This window comes from Xenopus laevis, chromosome 9_10S (genome assembly GCF_017654675.1).
Source record: "Xenopus laevis strain J_2021 chromosome 9_10S, Xenopus_laevis_v10.1, whole genome shotgun sequence".
NCBI lineage: Eukaryota > Metazoa > Chordata > Amphibia > Anura > Pipidae > Xenopus > Xenopus laevis.
Genome location: NC_054388.1, coordinates 104,909,665 through 104,933,468, shown reverse-complemented (window position 1 = coordinate 104,933,468; position 23,804 = coordinate 104,909,665). Strand labels below are relative to the sequence as shown.

Genomic DNA, 23,804 nt, shown 5'->3' with positions numbered 1-23,804 from the left:
GTTTGTTATGTGGGGTGGAAGAGGGGAAACAGTCACTCTGGGTTTAAAAATTCCAATGCGCTGCAATAATGCCTTATTGATCAATTTGATAACAGATATAAAGAAACATTGGGGTAACAGTCATTCTGCTACAGTTCTAGGGGTACCCAGGACAGCAAATAAGCACTCACCCCAAATCTCACTATAACTGGCCTTCAGACTGGGCCCCCTTAGCTCATAACAAGGTTACAGATACAGATATATAGAAACATTGGGGTAACAGTCACCCTGCTATAGTTCCAGGGGTACCCAGGACACAAATAAGCACTCACCCCAAATCTCACCCTTACTTGCCTTCAGGCTGGTCCCCCTTAGCTCATAACAAAGTTACAGATATAGAGAAACATTGGGGTAATAGTCACCCTGCTATAGTTCTAGGGGTACCCAGGGTACAAATAAGCACTCACCCCAAATCTCACTGTAACTTGCCTTCAGGATGGGCCCCCTTAGCTCATAACAAGGTTACAGATACATAGAAACATTGGGGTAACAGTCACCCTGCTATAGTTCCAGGGGTACCCAGGGTACAAATAAGCACTCACCCCAAATCTCACTGTAACTTGCCTTCAGGATGGGCCCCCTTAGCGCATAACAAGGTTACAGATATATAGAAACATTGGGGTAACAGTCACCCTGCTATAGTTCCAGGGGTACCCAGGGTACAAATAAGCACTCACCCCAAATCTCACCCTAATTGGCCTTCAGGCTGGGCCCCCTTAGATCATAGCAAGGTTACAGATATATAGAAACCAGAGGTATCCAGGGCAGCAGAAAAGCACTTAAACCATATCTAGCACTCAGCCCTGGACACCCAATCCATTTAGTTGAGCCCTTGTGCACCCAACTATGAATCACTGACATCTTTACCTTGTCATAGATGATATTATTAGAGATACAAAGCTACCAGAGGTACATGGAGAGTTCAAATACAGTATGGTGGAGACTTTTTTATTTACTCTACAATAGAGAGCAGAGACTCCTTTGGAATAACCAAATGTTGGTGTTTCTTAATGATCGACTCAGCAAGTCACTACACCTAACTCCCTCTACCCCTGATGTTCGGCCTGTTCACTGGCCAAATGAAAGTTATATTGTTTCATGCAGAGCAATTCCGCATAGAACACACCGTTCTTTTTGGCCTTCACACACTGTACGAAAGACGACCTGTTCTGTGCAAATGTAGCTGGCCTCCTACATACATGATAAATCCCGATAAGTAAATTAAAGGGCAATAGATCATGTACTATGTGGGGACATGACCATTGGGATTAATAAAGAAGTAATATTATGCACAAATACATGATCATGTTTATACATATAGGCAGGGCTGGTCCTATCAAATGTGGGGCCCAATTGGGACCATGTTGGCGGGGCCCCTAGACAAAGTGTTGCTGGCTACTGACACAGCAAGTATTTAGGAAAATAAGGGCATACAGGCACAAAATAGAAAGGAAAGGGGCAGTGCGGGGCCCCCCAGAGGTGCGGGGCCCAATTGGGCCCAATTGGTCCAATTGGCCTAAGGCCGGCCCTGCATATAGGTCATGCTGGATCTGTGGTGCGCCCAGGATGTTGGAAGGAAAGCTACATCTCTCAAAACCTTGACAGATCTCATAAGGTTCTAAAGTTTGGGGTGTGATTTCCACTACGCCAGTGGTTGTCTGACATGTTTGGTTTGAGTCTTCTTGGAGGAGTAATCTTTGATCAGGGTCCCACTTTGCTCATAACAACATTACAGATATCAGGAAGACATTGCTCTATCGGAAATTTATCAGTTCGTGGATGCTAAGAACATCCACCGAAACTAGGTATTAAAGGCAAATCTCATCCCAACTAACCTTTTAGCTGAGCTATCAGGGGTATCTAGAAGAGCAAACAGGCATCATTTTCAAATATCACCTTTAACAGCTTGAGGCTAATCCCACCCTGGCACAGCTCCTGGACCCACCAGAGATGAACCACTGATGTATACAAATGAATCCCATCCTGTGGCTTCCAGCCTCTTTCATTTTTTCACCCAACCCTTGAAGAGTCCTACTGCTAAACAAAACAGTAGATATTATGCTCTAAAACTAATGGTCTTCAACCTTTTCAAGTCTTCCTGAGCCACTAATCCAAGCAGCCTACCAACAGCCAATAGGAGCTAGAGCTCAGTAACAAAAGGAGAGCTACAGGTTTTGAAATCCATTAACTCATTAATTTTTTTTGTAAATTATATAGCTAAACATGTGACTTGCAGGAAAACCTGTATATGTGTAGACTGGAAAAATAATATTTACCATAAGTCTTTGAAGACCAGCAGATTTTCAGTCTGAGCGTTGAAAACCAGGTGTTTTACCGACCCCTCTTTGGAGCTGAACAAGAAGCCCAAGCTGGCATCATCAAAGCAAGCAATTTAGCAGTTTAAGAAGCTCAAGTGTCCGCTAAGTATCAGAAGAACCTATGACCAAAAGGAAACTGGGTTGTCATAGCTTACCTCTTGGGCAAAGCTAATTATTTGCACAAGAACGCTCCTTCTATGCATACTAGTATTTACACCAATGACTGGGAGCATCCTAAAGGTGACGATACATGGGCTCACCCATATGGTATAAGAAGGAGCACCTGTGGGCAAAAAGGACAGATGGCATATGAGTTGCCCTGGTGACAAAAAACCTGGAATAGTTCGCCACTGATTTGAATTGTAATTTGTTCGACCTTTGGGTGCTCTTGATGGTCAGGGAATTCTTGAGACACAATTGAACCACAAGTGCACTGGCAAAGTTAAGTGATTGCCACTAAAATCAAAGGGACTGATTATGAGTGTTTGTCCTCAGCCCACAGAGCTATTAATTCCCTGGATGATGAAATTCCCAGAATTGCGCCATGTGCCATTGCCTTTAGATAAATAAAAGATAAAGTGAGAGGCATCACCATTGTTTGTTTGATCCAGTAAATCTCAAATTAAATTGCCTTTTTTGTATAAATGACATTGCGTTCCCAACAGCTTGTTTTTCTCCCTGCCAATATACTGCTAAACAGACCCACTCTTGGCATTCCAAATTCTGCAGAGAATCTACTCCAGCATTGATTTCCCTGCAACTCTTTGTTGGCCAAGGACTGGAACATCACATTCCATGCGATCAGATGGGAAACAAATGAGCTGCTGCAAAGAAGTTGTTCGTGTTGACTAGTTATAGTGGTTAATAAACCAAAGACGGAGAGAGACGTCTTGGCCATGTCAAATTTCTTAAGATTAATATAATTCCATTATTTGGGGCCAAAGCAGAAAAAAAATATCTTCAGAAAATGCCAGGGGACCTTGTGGGGCTTTGTTTTTATAGAGGTGTTTCCTGGCTGGAATATGTCACAGTCACAGCCATTAATTTGACATGATGGGAGGAGAGGGCTGGGCAGTTTGTTTGGAATGCCAGCCATCTTTGGCCTAATGTAGCCTTCACAGCAGCCAACAGAGTGGGGCTCACAGAGTACAAAAGAAAAAATTATTCCTCTCTAATGTTCCCACCCTACAACAGGGAGGGGAACACCATTGGCCCCTTGGCAGAGGTTTTGATTCATTAACTATTTCCCAGTTACCCTGTGGTCCATATGGTTAATGCCCTGTTGATTGTCCAATGAAACTTCCTTTCTGGCTGGAAGATGAACAACCTTCTACTCTCTTGGCCTTCATGGTCTTCTTATATTTATCGTAGCTGACTAACCATTGCAAAACAATACTTAATTTTGGTCAATTTTAAGCTCTGTTTACAGGGGTTTTGTTTTACATTAAGAGGAACATATATGGAGAGCAGAGCCTTGGCAAACGGATCTGACCACAAAATGGATCTGAGAGCTGGACACTCCCATGGTTACATTTAATAGGAATTCAGCTGAGAGTAGAAATTGGACCAACTTGTCCTTAAAAATTTGGCTTATGCTCTTCCAAGTGGAAACAAAAGGAAAAGGGCAGAAAGTTGACATTGAAGAGGCAAGCCACAAATTTGTTCATTTTCCAAACGGTGCACTGCTGTTGTGCTTTATTCCTCACCCATAAGCAAGGATACTGCTGTTCTCAAGAGTTGCCAAAGAATGTCTACACTGGTAATATATTTTCCTCTAAAATAAACTGCAGGCTATGCATTAGGAGATGCCTGAATATACTGTGAGATAAAAAGCCTCATTCACCTGCTTGACCAACAACCATCTACATAAAAGAACCAAATACATTATTATTAAGTAGTATGGGAATTACAAATAAATCAAATAAATCCTCAATTTGGCCAACCACATTAAAGGCCATATCAGGCTAATACGATAATTGGCCCATTTGATCAACGACTGGGTAATAAACGAGACTTTGGTTGACCCATGCCAATTTTTGGCAAGTCGTTAGGCCTTTGGAATGGGTTCAATCAGCTTACCTATATTGGACTGTGTACACCCAACTTTAGTCTGATGAGGATGACATCAATTATAGCATGTACTCTCCTCTTTGTGTTAACATTAACATTCTCCTTATGTTCCTACTAGAATTGATTGCCAGCCCTAAGGGCTAGTCCACACGAGGAGATTCGGGGAGATTTTATCGCCTGGCGACTAATCGCCTTGTCTTTTGCGCAGCTATCTCCCCGAACTGCCTCAGCGTTTTTCCCCATAGGCTAGAATGAAAAGTCACCTGCGCTAATGCACACGAGGTGATGCATTTTCAATAGTCGCCCAAAGTTGCCTCAATGAGGCAACTTCGAGCGATTATAGAAAACGCCAGTTTTAAAGTAAGCTCATCTGCTTTTCAGGTACATAATTAAAATTTTCCTGCCAAAACAGGGATCCCAGTGAAATTCTCTTAAGCATGGCAGTGACCTTATTTAAATGTGACCCAGTTTCTCCTTCTCCTAGTGCCCAGTCCCCTTAAACCTACACATACATTCACAAATGAGACATTGCATTTATCTTTCTTTGTTCTTCGTGACCACAGAAAAGAAACCCAGGCCAAGATTTCTAAGACTCAAGGCCGATTAGAGAAGTAACAACCCTTCTGTGCCAAAGAAGTGGGAAACATCCCATATACTGTATGTAACCAGGCACCAGACTGATGCTGCCAAGTCTAATAGTCCCAAAACAAACTCTTAGAGGAATCATCCCTCCACTCACTGATGTTGTTGCCTGTTCTGTGATGCAACGTGTGTTCTGAACAAAACCACAAAATACATTATTTTAGAATGAGAAAAAGATGTCTCTCCCAGAAACAGAACAGGAAAAATAAAACATGACTCTTACTGCTTGGGATGTCCACAATTAGACAGAAATGCTTCATGGGGGGCACAGCTGACTTACTTTAGGTTCAACCCCAGGCGTTATGAGCCATGTGACAAAGCTGTAATTCTAAAATTACTCCAGTTTCAGTCAGATACAATCTGGTCAAAATAGGGATCAAATGAAAGTCAGCAGGTAAGGACGAAATGTTGTGTGGCTGTGAGATAGCAGGTATAGTAGGGAGAGATGCGCCCACTATATGGTAACTTTCTATGGAACCATACAGCAGCCCCTCTGGCATTTGCCAGAACCTACAGATTGCCAGTCCGGGCCTGGAGAGATGGTGTCTATAGTAACAGTGGGGTAATAGTCTCTGGGAAGGGAGTGTGACTGTGGGATAGCAGGTATAGTAGGGAGAGATGGTGTCTATAGTAACAGTGGGATAATAGTCTCTGGGAAGGGAGTGTGACTGTGGGATAGCAGGTATAGTAGGGAGAGATGGTGTCTATAGTAACAGTGGATAATAGTCTCTGGGAAGGGAGTGTGACTGTGGGATAGCAGGTATAGTAGGGAGAGATGGTGCCTATAGTAACAGTGGATAATAGTCTCTGGGAAGGGAGTGTGACTGTGAGATAGCAGGTATAGTATGGAGAGATGGTGTCTATAGTAACAGTGGATAATAGTCTCTGGGAAGGGAGTGTGACTGTGGGATAGCAGGTATAGTAGGGAGAGATGGTGCCTATAGTAACAGTGGGATAATAGTCTCTGGGAAGGGACTGTGACTGTGGGATAGCAGGTATAGTAGGGAGAGATGGTGTCTATAGTAACAGTGGATAATAGTCTCTGGGAAGGGAGTGTGACTGTGGGATAGCAGGTATAGTAGGGAGAGATGGTGTCTATAGTAACAGTGGATAATAGTCTCTGGGAAGGGAGTGTGACTGTGGGATAGCAGGTATAGTAGGGAGAGATGGTGTCTATAGTAACAGTGGATAATAGTCTCTGGGAAGGGAGTGTGACTGTGGGATAGCAGGTATAGTAGGGAGAGATGGTGCCTATAGTAACAGTGGATAATAGTCTCTGGGAAGGGAGTGTGACTGTGGGATAGCAGGTATAGTAGGGAGAGATGGTGCCTGTAGTAGCAGTGGGACAATATACTCTGGGACTGGATTGCAGATGTAGGTCTGCTGTTGTTACAAAATATAAAACAGTGCTGCCTAATCTTTGGCCTTTAAGTTGTTGTCCAAGTATGAGTTGTAATTTAAGAAGTGAACACTCATTGGTTGAGGTGTACTACTTTATGTTTGCTCTGGGCCATGTTTCCACTACAGACAGCTCTCCTGGTATAGAAAAACAAAGTACATATTACACTTGTTGTTTTTTTTCCCAGCATTTTGGGCAAAGCAAGTGACTATTTCCATTTCGCAACTTGTGCGTAAAATAGATTTTGTCCCATGCAAAGAGGGAGGCAACGCAGCAGAGTACAGGCTCCCAGCCAGGAAAGGAGCACAATATAAACAACTATTTAAAGCCAGGTTTTCATTACACCTAGGATGTGTTCATGGAATAAGGTGGCCCCTATATGGGCAATTTAAAGGCATAAGCTAGGAAGTTATACAGATCATGAATCTCTAAAGTGACTTCCAATATCCCTGTTTTTTACAACAGGGAGTAAATGAATGCTGCCTTTAATGATGTAGCATCTTATACTGAGGCTATAGTCTAATAATAAGATTTATTATTCTACACTGCTATAAAAAGGTTAGTAGTGATGTAGTAAATGTCTTTTTGATCAGTGCTGTGGGTTTGTTTAAATAACAAGTCATGGCATAGCTCGGAGAGGCCACCACCAACACAGAACAGGGTAAAGCGAAAACTGACTTAAATGCCCACTAGTAAACCCATGACGGATGCAGCTTCGATTCTGCACCTATCCCTCTACCTCCCCCCACACCACAATTCTCCTACCCCAAATAATACATACACACCACTGGTTTGGAAAGAGATGGCCGCAGTTGTTTATTTAAACACAATAATAACGTATTATTCATGTATAACATTTTTAACCTTTTAACAACCGTTTGTATAACAAACTTTTTAACCTTTAACATATTATTCCCTCACCCGGGGAGGAGGGAATGGGGGTGGGGTGTCTGTACCCAAACTGCCAAGATAGGTTCCTGTTCCATTCTCCTAACCCTAAGCCGGGCTGCATACCATTCTATGAGGACCCAGGCCTACCAGGCTACTTCCACTGACTATGAAAAACCCCCTTTTAACTTTCCCTGGGGGTCCTTGCAAAGATACCCTCTGCAACTGCAACTAACACACATATTACAGGGAGGGAGGGTGGGATGCTGCCTCCTTCTTCCTCCACGTCCTGGCGCCGAATGGTAAGTATTACCGCTGTTCCTTCCTCTGCTCCTTCGCCCGGGACTCACCAGCCAATCAGCGCACCTGTAACAGAAGAAGGGGGAGGGGCAGGGATAGCTGCACTCCTAATGCCCCGTCAAGACCCTGTTGCCCCTATTCAGGCCATGGGGTCCCCAGAGCACCATTAGGTAGTGTTCAATAGTGCCAGCGGCTTTTATGCAGTCAAACACATTCACTGTCTATGGGATGATAATGTTCAACGCCACTCAGCACAGCACTGAGCACTAACACCAGTGATCTACAACTTGTTGCTCACCAACCCCTTGGATGTTGCTCTCAGTGGCCTCCAATCAGGTTTCAATTCCAGGTCTAAAGGCAAGTTTTGGTTTTGTATTATAACCAGATGTACTGTTGAACAGAGCCTCCTGTAGGCTGCCAGTCCACATAGGGGCTACCAAATAGCCAATCAAAGCCCTTATTTATCATCCCTAATTATTTATATAAACAAGCTGCTGTGTAGCCATGGGGGCAGCCATTCAAGCACAGGATACACAGTAGATAACAGATAAGTACTACTATAGTTGATATAAACAAGCTGCTATGTAGCCATGGGGTCAGCCATTCAAGCACAGGATACACAGTAGTTAACAGATAAGTACTACTATAGTTTATATAAACAAGCTGCTGTGTAGCCATGGGGCAGCCATTCAAGCACAGGATACACAGTAGATAACAGATAAGTACTACTATAGTTTATATAAACACGCTGCTGTGTAGCCATGGGGGCAGCCATTCAAGCACAGGATACACAGTAGATAACAGATAAGTACTACTATAGTTTAGATAAACAAGCTGCTGTGTAGCCATGGGGACAGCTATTCAAGCACAGGATACACAGTAGATAACAGATAAGTACTACTATAGTTCAGCTAAACAAGCTGCTGTGTAGCCATGGGGGCAGCCATTCAAGCACAGGATACACAGTAGATAACAGATAAGCTCTGAAGAATCTCACTGTATACTACAGAACTTATCTGCTGTGTATCCTGTGCCTTTTCTCCTTTTCAGTTTCGAATGGCTGCCATCATGGCTACACAAAATACTATAGTAGTACTTATCTGTTATCTACTGTGTATCCTGTGCTTGAATGGCTGCCCCCATGGCTACACAGCAGCTTGTTTATATAAACTATAGTAGTACTTATCTGTTATCTACTGTGTATCCTGTACTTGAATGGCTGCCCCCATGGCTACACATCAGCTTGTTTATATAAACTATAGTAGTACTTATCTGTTATCTACTGTGTATCCTGTGCTTGAATGGCTGCCCCCATGGCTACACAGCAGCTTATTTATATAAACTATAGTAGTATTAATCTGTTATCTACTATGTATCCTGTGCTTGAATGGCTGCCCCCATGGCTAAACAGCAGCTTGTTTATATAAACTTTAGTAGTACTTATCTGTTATCTACTGTGTATCCTGTGCTTGAATGGCTACCCGATGGATACACAGAAGCTTGTTTATATAAACTATAGTAGTACTTATCTGGTATCTACTGTGGATCCTGTGTGTTGGAATGGCTGCCCCCATGGCTACACATCAGCTTGTTTATGTGAACTATTGTAGAGTTTCTGAAGCAAATACACAATTTCTATCAGTGCAGGGAAACACTACATTATATTGTTATTCTTTTACAACCCTTTAATTTTTTGGTGTTACTGTTCCGTTTAGATGATTAATTGCAATGGGCGTAAGAGAAAGCCTCATTTTCTAATGACAGAAGTTGCCTTTGTATCGGCTAGGGCAGTGGCTCCCAAACTGTAGGGTTGGACTAGTAGCATGGGGGCTCAGCTTGAAGGTGAATTAGAGTGAAATAAGGGGAGAACATCTTTTTGCTTCCCTATATTCACCTGGAGGCCCAGCTTGAAGGTCACTTGGGGGAAGATTTGGGATTGAACATTCAGTTGCCTCCCTAGATCTTACTACACCTGAATGACTGATACATAAATGTTTTTGTATATCTGTGACCATTAGCTAAGGGGGCCCTGACCAAAGTTTGGCTTTATCTGAAAAAGTCCGACAACCATCGCTCTAGATCAGGGGTCCCCAACCTTTTTTACCCGTGAGCCACATTCAAAAATAAAAAGAGTTGGGGAGCAACACAGGCATGCAAAAAGCTTCTGGGGTGCCAAATAAGGGCTGTGATTGGCTATTTGGCTCTATATAGCAGTACACCTGGTTTTTATACAACCAAAACTTGCCTCCAAGCCTGGAATTCCAAACTAGGCACCTGCTTTGAGGCCACTGGGAGCAACATCCAAGGTGTTGGAGAGCAACATGTTGCTCGCGAGCTACTGGTTGGGGATCACTGCTCTAGATGAGTAAATCTTGACTTTATTGCCAAGCATCATTCATTTTGCATTCATCTCCATTGTCAGGCTGTGCTACCTACAATAAGGAGGTGTCGGTACCTATACCCGGCACGGTGTTAATGGAAAGTAATTGGCTAGGTAACCCCAGGCCATAAAAGCCAGTGCATGCCTAATGAGGGAGTGGCCACAATGAGGGGAGCTGGGGTTTTTTAATCTAATAATGTCAGTTTTATGGATTATGACTGGACTTTTATGGAGTGTCAAATGAAATGCTCGGGATTCATGACTCTCTGTGGATTAATTTAGAATAGTAGTTTTTCCTGGTTCAAGGCCCAAAAACAATTATTTCTTGTGTACGTCCTTCTCCTGCCACTGGAAAGCACAGAATTGTACCGGGAGACTTCAAACATAATCGTGTTAATGTGTGTATCCCCCCCCGTCCCCCGTCTGGAAGCCCCCAAACAGGAATCTGCATAGGACAAATACAAGATATTCTGCTCTGACATCCTGCATGCAATCTATGGATATGGTCCTAAAACTCCTAGGACTCGCCGCAGAAGCTGACATCAAGCTCTCACAACAATCAGATCTAGACAGTGCTAAATTAAATAGGTGTGACATAGACCTACGGTAGTACAGGTATGGGATCCATTATCCGGAAACCACTTATCTAGAAAGCTCCGAATTACAGGAAAGGCCGTCTCCCATAGGCTTCATTTTATCCAAATAATTTTAAAAATGATTTCCTTTTTCTCTGTAATAATAAAACAGTAGCTTGTACTTTATCCCAACTAAGATATGATTAATCCTTATTGGAAGCAAAACCAGCCTTTTGGTTTTATTTAATGTTTACATTAAATCCAAATTACGAAGATCCAAATTAAGATCTGTTATCCGGAAAACCCCAGGTCCCGAGCATTCTGGATAACAGGTCCCACACCTGTAATAGGAAAAGGCTAACTGAAACTGACCTTGGCAGGGGCAACTGGGTGCTGAAACTGTGGAGGTGCATTGTTAAACCAATAGTGATGACCGTTTGGGTTCGCCCAATTTCCCTCAAAATGGCGAAAAATTCACGAAAAATCGTGAAAGTGTGAAATTCAAAGGCTTTCACAAAAAATTCGTGAAATTCAAACGTTTTCACTAAAAAATCGAGCAATTCGAACGATTTCGCCAAAAAATCGAACAATTCAAACCTTTTCACGGAAAAATCGAGCATTTGGAAGGGTTTCACGAAAAAATTTTCGCGGGAGGTTCACAAATTTTTTCTCCGGCCGCAAATTTGTGCCACGCAAATTTATTCACCCATCACTATTAACCAATCAAAAGGCTGGAAATGTTTTATATACCAACCTTACTGTACAAGTCCAGAGGTTCAGCAACCCTATGACAGTAATGATTCCGGCCTTTAAAGTTGTCCCCAGCAGCTCCCCCATCTTGTTAGGCATCTTTTGTGTGTCAGTGGCACTGCACATGCTCAGTTTGCTCAGGGCTGCTGAGAAGCTGAGCTTAGGGATCTTCGTAGGAAATCATCAAGCAGAAAGTTTATTTAAAGTTGGTTAAAGCTGAGGTTTTATCTGTCCTAGAAGGCGATACTACAGGGCTAGGGTTGCCACCTGTCTGGTTTTGACTTGGACAACCTGTTTTTTTGAAGGGCTGTTCGGGTCCTAATTAGAAAAACTGTCATTTCCTATGATTGACGTGGTAATCGGCCATTTGCTGAGTCATAGCTCCGCCCCTGCCACCATGGCCCGCCCCACCACATCATGAATCCGCCCCATTATGTTGAGGAACCCCGCCCCCTGCCAGGAGTTCCACGGGACTGAAAGTTGCAACCATATACAGGGCTGGTTATTGAATTCTGATGCAGAATGCACTGGTTTCTATTCAGTGTCACTGAATTTATTACTAATCCGCATTGTATTATGTATTTTGTATTGTATATATATATATATATATATATATATATATATATATATATATATATATATATATATATACATATTTTAGGAGTCAGTTCTAAGTCCAGCAGAAGCAGCCCAGAGCATGTACTGGGGATCAGCAGAAAAAAAGTCCAGAATCCTGATTCGGCAGAATCCACTACCACGCAAAGGGTTAAAAAATGTTGACATCATCCTTTCAGACTCAAACATTGCATCTTTTTATTTATCAATTTTTTCTGCTTCCCCTTTAAATTCCTCCTGCCCCACCCGTCCCCGCAGATAGCAGAGGCACATTTTTTATCTGAGTGTTTTAATTTTGTGGCGGAGGCAGACTCCCATGGACAGAGACCCACAGCCACTGCTCCATCTGGTCTTAGTTTAACTACAAGAAAACAAAAATCAGTTCTATCCGTAGTTTCTCCCTCCCAAAAAGATGTTATTGCAGAAAAGAAGTGAAATCTTGTAAAATGACAGTAAGCAAGAACATTTAATTAGCTGTCGTTATTCCTTTAATCTTGGCTTCAGAATTTTTGACTCCGTTTCCTCCATGAGGAATTAATTTTTCAGATGAGTGGCCAATAGGGAGTGTGTGGGACACGGCGGTGGTAACCCTTTCATTGCTAAACCACTCATATCTCATGTTCGGGGAGGGATAGGGTAAATGGGGCACTTCCTATTGGCTCCCAGAATGGCAAAAAAATTAATGAAAGTAGATCAGACACATCCTATGGTATAACCATGTTTAAACTGCATCTGGTATAGTTCAGGAAGAATTAGAGGGCTACAGGCTGGATATAAGGCCCTCACATCCACCCCAATCTCAACTCCCATCATGTCCATCTTCTAGTTTCTGCCCTTGACCCACCCAATCTTATCCAGGATAAACCCACGTGGCATCACTGTCCTTCCTAACAAGTAAAACAATTCAGCAAAGGAGTCAACCCTTTCCAAAATGCATCAATGATATCATAAACTTTGGGGGTACTGGTGCATAACTTCTTACAGTCCCTGTAGCCCCTTATTGCCATCGACCTGTCCGCTCGCTTTTGGTGGGTGGCCAAATTAACTCAGCATTGTAATCCAATTGTTTGGCCCCAGGGCCGAACGTTCGAATTCACCAAATATCGCCCAGCCGTTAGTGGGCATAGTGGTTTAATATCTAAAGGTGGCCATACACTATAAGATCCGTTCATTTGGTTGCCAACGAGCGGATATTATAGTGTTGGACACCTTTAGATATCAGTTGGCTCATCGATTGGGCTGGATGGAAAATTTTGATCGGGCACCTTTGAAGGCACCCAAACATCGGCCATTGTTAGTGCTGAATCATTAGATACAGGTAGAATTCTATTGTTTCTATATGTATATCTGATGATTCAGCTCTACAAGAAGATATTAATGGTTACTATCTATGGCCACCTATAGGCCCAAGGTTGCCACCTGACCAGTATTTTACCGGCCTGGCTGGTTAAAATGATGGTTGATCCCAATGTTATTAATAGGGAAAAAAGATAAATATATAGGAAGGCCGGTATTTTTTTCCAGAAAAGGTGGCAACCATAGGCCCAAGGGATCAGCCCAAGCCCAATATCACCCACCTCAAGGTGCGCATGACAGTAAAAGATCTGCTCAATTGGAATGTATGGGCAGCTTTATAGTTGTAGAACAAAGAAAAAGCATCATTCAAAAATCCAATTGCAATTGATTAGGGAAAGAAAAATTCCAACAGAATGGCCCCTGATCTGAACTTAGTTCCAGGGAAAATATGGAACTCGGCAGGGCAGCTAACAATCTGATAATTCTCTACAAAAGTGACTAACACTTTCTCTGTATCTGAGCAAATATTGTTTTAATATTAAGAGGAATGACGCATTTCAGGCACAAATAAAATGTATTGTACAGGTGAAAGTGTCCCTTGAACAGGGCTAGTTACCATTAAAGGGATACTGTCATGGGAAAAAAAAATTTTTTCAAAATGAATCAGTTAATAGTGCTGCTCCAGCAGAATTCTGCACTGAAATCCATTTCTCAAAAGAGCAAACAGATTTTTTTATATTCAATTTTGAAATCTGACATGGGGCTAGACATTTTGTCAATTTCCCAGCTGCCCCCAGTCATGTGACTTGTGCCTGTACTTTAGGAGAGAAATGCTTTCTGGCAGGCTGCTGTTTTTCCTTCTCAATGTAACTGAATGTGTCTCAGTGGGACCTGGATTTTACTATTGAGTGCTGTTCTTAGATCAACCAGGCAGCTGTTATCTTGTGTTAGGGAGCTGCTATCTGGTTACCTTCCAATTGTTCTTTTGTTTGGCTGCTGGGGGGGGGGGGTGATATCACTCCAACTTGCAGTACAGCAGTAAAGAGTGATTGAAGTTTATCAGAGCACAAGTCACATGACTTGGGGCAGCTGGGAAATTGACAATATGTCTAGCCCCATATCAGATTTCAAAATTGAATATAAAAAAAAATCTGTTTGCTCTTTTGAGAAATGGATTTCAGTGCAGAATTCTGCTGGAGCAGCACTATAAACTGATTCATTTTGAAAAAAAATGTTTTCCCCATGACAGTATCCCTTTAAGCACCCCTGCATATCCCATGAATTCATTAGTCTCTTGCAAATTTAAAATTCTAAATGATATAATGATATTTGAGTGAAAGCCCTTAGTCGCATATGTGGCAGAATAATAAAAACTTGCAGCAGATTTATTGGTTCTTAAGCGCTCGAGTCAGAACTTTCAAAATGTATTTTTATTTGGCTCCAAGAAAATGTCAGGCACGTAACCTAATTATGATTCATATTGGCTTGAGTTGCAGCAGGAGACGGAGGATCCGATTGCTCGATGCAGGTCCCAATCTGACACTGTCTTTCCCCCTGTACTGGCCGGCGAGTAAGATTCACTGGGACACATTTCAAAGGAGGATCGAAAGCTGCATGTGATGAGAAAAGGAAGTCAAAGCAAAGTCATGATTCAGAGAAGCTTTGTTGGGATCCTTATGTTATCTTTGCTGGGGGTGAGAGCTCCCCAATGTGCAAATTCATGCCTGTCCCACCCCATGTGATAAAAAACTGCTTTTTCTTTCCACTGCTCATAAACCAATAAAGGTCAGTCATTGGCTTCCAGCACTGGAGAAGGATCATTAATGCTAAGGGACTATTCAACTTCCTGTTTGTTTCATAGATCTATAGATGTTAAAAAAAGGCGATATACAGTACAGAAAAGGTGGCAAATTTGTTCATGATACCTAAATGACTTCATACACACTGCTATTATACACCATCTCTCTCTACTATACCTGCTATCCCACAGTCACACTCCCTTCCCAGAGACTATTATCCACTGTTACTATAGACACCATCTCTCTCTACTATACCTGCTATCCCACAGTCACACTCCCTTCCCAGAGACTATTATCCACTGTTACTATAGGCACCATCTCTCCCTACTATACCTGCTATCCCACAGTCACACTCCCTTCCCAGAGACTATTATCCACTGTTACTATTGGCACCATCTCTCCCTACTATACCTGCTATCCTACAGTCACACTCCCTTCCCAGAGACTATTATCCACTGTTACTATAGACACCATCTCTACCTACTATACCTACTATCCCACAGTCACACTCCCTTCCCAGAGACTATTATCCACTGTTACTATAGGCACCATCTCTCCCTACTATACCTGCTATCCCACAGTCACACTCCCCTCCCAGAGACTATTATCCCACTGTTACTATAGGCACCATCTCTCCCTACTATACCTGCTATCCCACAGTCACACTCCCTTCCCAGAGACTATTATCCACTGTTACTATAGGCACCATCTCTCCCTACTATACCTGCTATCCCACAGTCACACTCCCTTCCCAGAGACTATTATCCACTGTTACTATAGGCACCATCTCTCCCTACTATACCTGCTATCCCACAGTCACACTCCCTTCCCAGAGACTATTATCCACTGTTACTATAGACACCATCTCTCCCTACTATACCTGCTATCCCACAGTCACACTCCCTTCCCAGAGACTATTATCCCACTGTTACTATAGGCACCATCTCTCTCTACTATACCTGCTATCCCACAGTCACACTCCCTTCCCAGAGACTATTATCCCACTGTTACTATAGACACCATCTCTCCCTACTATACCTGCTATCCCACAGTCACACTCCCTTCCCAGAGACTATTATCCACTGTTACTATAGACACCATCTCTCCCTACTATACCTGCTATCCCACAGTCACACTCCCTTCCCAGAGACTATTATCCACTGTTACTATAGACACCATCTCTCCCTACTATACCTGCTATCCCACAGTCACACTCCCTTCCCAGAGACTATTATCCACTGTTACTAAAGACACCATCTCTCCCTACTATACCTGCTATCCCACAGTCACACTCCCTTCACAGAGACTATTATCCACTGTTACTATAGGCACCATCTCTCTCTACTATACCTGCTATCCCACAGTCACACTCCCTTCCCAGAGACTATTATCCACTGTTACTATAGACACCATCTCTCCCTACTATACCTGCTATCCCACAGTCACACTCCCTTCCCAGAGACTATTATCCCACTGTTACTATAGGCACCATCTCTCTCTACTATACCTGCTATCCCACAGTCACACTCCCTTCCCAGAGACTATTATCCCACTGTTACTATAGACACCATCTCTCCCTACTATACCTGCTATCCCACAGTCACACTCCCTTCCCAGAGACTATTATCCACTGTTACTATAGGCACCATCTCTCTCTACTATACCTGCTATCCACAGTCACACTCCCTTCCCAGAGACTATTATCCCACTGTTACTATAGGCACCATCTCTCCCTACTATACCTGCTATCCCACAGTCACACTCCCTTCCCAGAGACTATTATCCACTGTTACTATAGACACCATCTCTCCCTACTATACCTGCTATCCCACAGTCACACTCCCTTCCCAGAGACTATTATCCACTGTTACTATAGGCACCATCTCTCCCTACTATACCTGCTATCCGACAGTCACACTCCCTTCCCAGAGACTATTATCCCACTGTTACTATAGACAACATCTCTCCCTACTATACCTGCTATCCCACAGTCACACTCCCTTCCCAGAGACTATTATCCATACAGAAAGGAGTCAGGACTTGTCTAAGGGTCAATCCCTTCCTCCCCACCAAGTCTAATTTTTAATTAACAAGATTTGTTTATGAAAATTATCAGAAGTGAAAGAGAGAAAAACAAAAGGACTTTTCAGAATCTAATTTGCCTTTGATCCAACCCTAACTAATGTAGTATATTTTTGTTTCATATTTCTTCCAGTTTTTTCCCCCGTCTGTTTTTCATTATTTTTCTTTTGACTCATTTGCATTTGATTTCTACTGTTGTCATCCATTTTACCAAATCCTTACAGTGCTGGGGACACTGACAAGCCACACATATGAAAGTCCTTAGGGCTCATTTACTAATGCAGTTGTGGTTGGGGAAAAATGGACAAAGCTGTTGAACATGTTGACGCCATTCATTAAAGGAACCAAAGATGCTCCTTGCACTTCCCCATAGTTGTGTTTGGTGCCAGTGTGTCCTGCCCACCTTCTGCCCCAAATCATGTGCATGTGTGCTAATTAATATGGGGGAACCCTGGAGCTACCACTACATTTAACTGGTTGTTATTTCTGAGTTCCAACTGTGGGATGTATCAATTCATGCAGTAGACCAGACTAAAGAACGGGTCCAGATATGATTTTAACGCAGAGTACCGGAAATGACACTATTATGTTGCATGTACTTCTCTGTGGCATGTGATTCTCCATCACAATTGAATCAGATGCCAAACTGTTTTAATAAACTAACATGTTTTTGGTTTCCCATCATGCTTTGGGCCAAGAACAATATATATTTAGCACATTATACCAATTGTTTATGAGGTCAGGTAGGAATTTTCTTCTAAAGTGCAGGTTGGCGAAGCACTGAAGTTTTACTTTTTTCTCCTTATCTAGATACTTCACATATGTTTAGGTCCTCAAGACCAGCATAGACTCCAGGGTGCTACTATGACTCCATTCAGGGTGTTCTGTTATTTGCAGACCCATTGTGGAAGTTTTGTATAAAAGGAAGCAAAGATATCTCAGGCACTATGGGTGATCTAGAGCCATTACTGCCCAAGAAGGGGCAGAAAAAGTGATAGGCAATACTTACCACATCTGTGAGTCAAAATTGAATTAGGTCACCTAATTGGCCACAGGCTGGGCCCCTTTAGCTCATAACAAGGTTACAGATATATAGAAACATTGGGGTAACAGTCACCCTGCTATAGTTCCACGGGTACCCAGGGCACAAATAAGCACTCACCCCAAATCTCACCCTAACTGGCCTTCAGGCTGAGTCCTCTTAGCTCATAACAAGGTTACAGATATATAGAAACATTGGGGTAACAGTCACCCTGCTATAGTTCCAGGGCATAAATAAGCACTCACCCCAAATCTCACCCTAACTGGCCTTCAGGCTGGGCCCCTTAGCTCATAACAAGGTTACAGATATATAGAAACATTGGGTTAACAGTCACCCTGCTTTAGTTCCAGGGGTACCCAGGGCACAAATAAGCACACACCCCAAATCTCACCCTAACTGACCTTCAGACTGGGCCCCTTAGCTCATATATAGAACCATTACAGAAACCTGCTATTGTTCCAATGATGACTACATCAGCAATAAAAATTGTCCCTAAATGTCAGGCTCAGAGAAAGCTTGAGGATGGTCCTCTTTATACCACATGATGTTTTCCTAAAGAGGCCAGTGCCAAATGGGGTAATCTGCCCCTCGTGTCCCTAGGAGATGGGCAGTGATCAATGTTGGTTATTATAGCAGTGTATAGAAGACCGAAAGACCAGAGAAGACTCGTTTTGACAGCACTTATGATAAGGGTTAAGGCCTGTATGAGTGCAAGCAGGGGGGTTGGGTTAATGTGGATGTGGTTAGTGGCCCTAGGAGACTTTCAAGACCAGATGTTGAAGGGCTGATGTTACATGATCCCAAGAAGGAAGAGGATGTGTGTCTTCCAATCCTCCTCCCCCGATGTGCTATAATTGAGTGCAGCCGCTCTCCAGACCCATGTGGAGACAGCAGGTGCTGCTCCGCCGTGATATTTGAAATATCAGCATCCTGGGCCTGTCCCACTCGGATGAAGTTTCCTTACCTTCCTCCTGACAAACTGATTAGCTTCTAATTACTAGAGTAACAATGTCTCCAATTGCCACATGACACCGGAGAGCTTGTGAGGCTACCAGGCCACTCCAGATCCAAATTCCTCCTTCCATGAGAGGGGTTAGTGGAAGGTATTAGAGCTTCTGTGTCAAGGCGTGTTCCTCATGGAATGCTAAGTGCATACAGAAAGTGGATTTTATGGATTATATGAAAACATACCCTAATTTTACGGGTGGTGTGTCAACATTTGGCCATGAGAGGGAAAGTCTATTTCACGGTTTTTTTTCTACATCCTTCATCTTTACAAATCTGTATGTGATTTTCATGTTGGTTTTTCTTCATGACACCATGACACTTTGAAGATGGAGACAGACATCTTGTTCCTGATGAGTACATGTTCTGACACCATTAATGTATTGTTTCATTCACCAAGCAACTTTTATTGGAGCCAATGTTATGTGCTTTTGAACACTCCCAACCCAATGGTCCTTAGAGGCCAGGAATCAAGCTGCCCTAAAAGAAGCAGGTTGTTAGGAACTCCAGGCACTACTCCTCCTGCTTGAGCCACAGGAGGTGGTGTGGTGGCAGACTGGCTCAGAGGAGATGCCTGTTGCTTTGCTGCCTTCAGGTCAGCCTTCCCAAGTACACGCCCTCTATCCAGCTGCGGGCCGTTGCTCGTTTAAGGGCTATTTAAGCCTGCTTCCCCAACACCCCTTGCTGGATTATTGGCTCTACTGCTAACTCCAAGCCTTGTGGAAAATCCTGAATATGATACTGTTTTTTTTCTTGTTTCTGTTTTGATCCTGTTTGGTTCCTGTTTTGATCCTGTTCAGTTCCTGTTTCTGTTTTGATCCTGTTTGGTTCCTGCTTCTGTCCCTGTATCCGGTAATCTTGTCCTGTTTCCTGCTCTGTTCTAATCTGTTCCCTGTCCCTTCTGATTTTGGATCTCCCGGTATTGACCTTGTCTTGTTTTTGACCTTACATGTACTCTACCTATCCCGACCTTTGGCCTGTCCCTGTTTGTTTGTCGCCTGCCCTTGACTTTGGCCTGAATCTGGACTTGTTTTTGCTGCCTTGTACTTTTCTGAAGAGGCCTGTCCCTTTTTGTTTACTGAAAACTTTAAGTTATACAGCACATTGGCTCCTGTCTGTGAATCCTTACAGAAAAGCAAGAGGCATCTCCTCAGAGCCAGGCTGCCACCACACCGCCTCCTGTGGCTCAAGCAGGAGGAGTAGTGTCTGGAATGCAACAGGTCCCTGGCTTGAAACCAGGGAGTTCCTAACACAGGCCGACCTTGTATGACCACTTATATGGTATCCATCCATTTGGCCTGTGGGCCGATCAGTTGTATACCAATGCCTACTGGTCAGTCTCAGCTTCTGCTACTGAGACCAATGGATCCCTTGATTTCATTATGGGGAAGCTAATCCTCCCATAAGTCTTCATTATTCTCAGTCTGTGATCCTCTTGTTGGTTGCAGAAGTCATTGTGTCATTTATAATCATTTTAACCCATGGTGGTGGCAACCAATCAGATGTTTCAAATCTGAAAAGGAACTTCCACTTTAAGGCAGACTGTCCTGTAGTTTTTTTTCCAGGGCATCTGGAGTGCTCCCCCACTTAATCCTATTTTGCTCATTCACTAACATAGGTGGACATTTGCCCCAGTGCAGTAACCTGTACTAACCTGACATTTTTAATTATGTTCTTGGGAATTGGTTAATAATAATATGTTTCCAGTTGTGGTTGCAGCTTAACATCTGAAAGTCTATATGTTAAACAGTCCTGACTGATGTGTTTTCACCCTGTGATCTGGGCCCCAGCCGTAAGCCTGTATTTGCAGGACCCCCTCCATCGAGTCTACTGGTGGACAATGGCAACATCTAGTTAAAATCAGCCTCACGGGATCCCAAAACAAAGAAAACAAGTTATGAGCAAAGAAACCACCCGTATAATGTGCTCCATATGGAGATACTCTGCTAAATTATATAGAAAGGATAATCATTTATATTTTAAAAGAAAATGTCTCCGGGGCCTTAATTAGTTCTTGTTTTTTTTTTTTTGTTTCAAAATGTTTTGGCCCTCAAGCATTAGAAATACATTCTGCCCTATGAGAAAGATGGATTTGAAGGAAAAGAAGAAACAATATGTAACAAGAGGTTTCTAGTGGCCTTTGTGGGAGATACACCATAGATTTAAAAGGCCGCTATAAGCTAAATATTCGTCTGAGAGGATGCCTGCCCAAAGCTATGCCTGGACAATTCCATTACTGGATGGTTTTAGTTGGCCACATCTACAGTTACACTATACCACATGCCCCAAGGCCACTAGTCAATATTTATAACACTGCTGTCAACAATGGAACCCTTCCATTCTAAGCCATGCTCCTGATCAACCCCCACCATCTACTTTTAGCAAATGCCCCCCACTTACAACCCCAATCTACTTCACATTCTTCTTATTGTTAAGGAAGAGTCGCCTTCCTACAGTTACTACCCCAATCTACTCCACACTCTTCTTTCTTTTAAGTAAAGTCCATCCACTTATAGTTACTACCCCAATCTACTCCACACTCTTTTCGCCCACTTACAGTTACTACCCAAATCTACTCCACACTCTTATTTCTTTTAAGCAAGCCGCCCCCCACAGTTACTACCTTGATACTCAATAGCCATCTAGTTCACATTCTTCTTATTCCGAAGGAAGAGTGACCTCTTACAGTTACTACCCCAATCTACTCCATACTCTTCTTTCTTTAAAGCAAGGCCCCCCACTTACAGTTACTACCTTGATACTCAATAGCTATCTACTTCACAATCTTCTAACTCTTAAGGAAGATTCATCCACTTACAGTTACTACCCCAATCTACTCCACACTCTTCTTTCTTTAAAGTAAGGCCCCCCACTTACAGTTACTATCTTGATACTCAATTGCCATCTACTTCACATTCTTCTTACTCTTAAGAAAGAGTGACCCTCTTACAGTTACTATCCCAATCTACTCCAGACTATTGCTTCTTTTAAGCAAGGTCCCCATTTACAGTTCCTACTCCAAGCTACTTAATACACCTCTTCTTCACGTTCTTCCTACTATTAAGTCCACCCACTTTGAGGAGACTGTCAGTGATGCTTGGGTACATATTTGGTGGAGGGATAGGTTCAAAGAGGAGATTTGCCCTTTAAATACCAGGCATCACAAGAGATATTAGAGGAAAATAACTTTCAGTCTAAAATGTGACCATACTCTTCCATGTCTCGGCATTCTTAGTGCTCACCAAGTTGGCTGTCTTGATTGCTGAGAAGAACAGACCTTATTTATCATAGAAAAAATGCTTTTCTGTGCCTAAAAAAGCCACCTTAACCTACAAATCCCATTAGGGTGCTTAATGCCCCCTCACTTAACTTTTTAATAAGCCCATTACAGATTAGATGATTTACAATTAATATCAATGGCCACTGAATACAATTTCTCACCGCGTGGTCATTACATTCTATAACCGTCCTCATAAATTCTAGCCATTAGCATTATTAATAGTCATATCGATTTATCCCGCGCCAGACACAAAAACACACCACCTCACCTTTCCCCATTTCACAGAAGCCAGGGGCTTGAACATGCTGATTGTTTACATAGGAGCTGTTCTAATTAACTGGGGTATATTACACACGTATATTTAGTGGGTGTTGCTAAATAAAGTGTCTGCCTGGCTCCAAGCAGTAAAACGCATTGTGAGTGCGACCTCCATTCCCTTAAGGGTTTCCCTCCAAGGCCTCTCTCCCTGCCTTTACTCAAACCCAGAGGTGCTCTGGATGGGACAGCCGCTAATGAAAAACAAATTGTTATATTACTTGGGAAAATAATTTGCAGGAAACCCAAATTAGCTGCGATGGTGGAAAAAAATTAAAGGTAAAAAAAAACAACATACAGTTCAGACCTGGAAAGGTGTGTTTGGTTTTTGGCCCAAGGAAACTCGTAATCGCCAAAACAGAAGCCGGGTTGTTAGCAGGCTGCGGAGCGTATCTAATTGGGGCCTCTAAAAGGGAAAGTAAACCTTTATTTTAGAATTCAGTCATAATTTCTTAGGTGTACAGAAGATTTCTAATGGATGCCAACTGGGAATGGCATCCTTGGTGCCAGATATTTCAGAGGCACAGCTCTGTTACTTGCTCCATATTTACCCCAAAGAAAGCGGATATAGCTTGTCACCTAAAAGCTGAGCCACAGCCTGCAGAACAAACCTCAGGGGTTGTACAATCATTGCTTTGACATCCTCACGCTAAAGGCCCTCTACTGTGGTCACATCTGCTGAGGGCTGATGAAAGAAGGAGTGGGGATGGGGGGGAAATAAATAATTCTTTACAAAATTCCATGATCAGTGCTCGATCCCTTGGTCCGGGGGTCTGCTTACCCTACACTGTGCCTCCTTAGCTTATAACAAGGTTACAGATATATAGAAACATTGGGGTTACAGTCACCCTTCTATAGTTCCAGGGGTACCCACAAATAAGCACTCACCCCAAATTTCATCCCAGGGTAGCAAACACTCACCCCAACCCTAATTATAGCAGCTGACCTGATAACATGGCCACTTACTGACTATACATATTATAATATCAGGTTATACACACTTCACTTA

At 42.8% G+C, this 23,804-nt stretch overlaps 1 pseudogene; it reads right to left on the bottom strand.

The window, feature by feature from the left end:
- Positions 1-23,804, bottom strand: part of LOC108702320 — an 80,522-nt pseudogene that overhangs the window by 22,165 nt on the left and 34,553 nt on the right.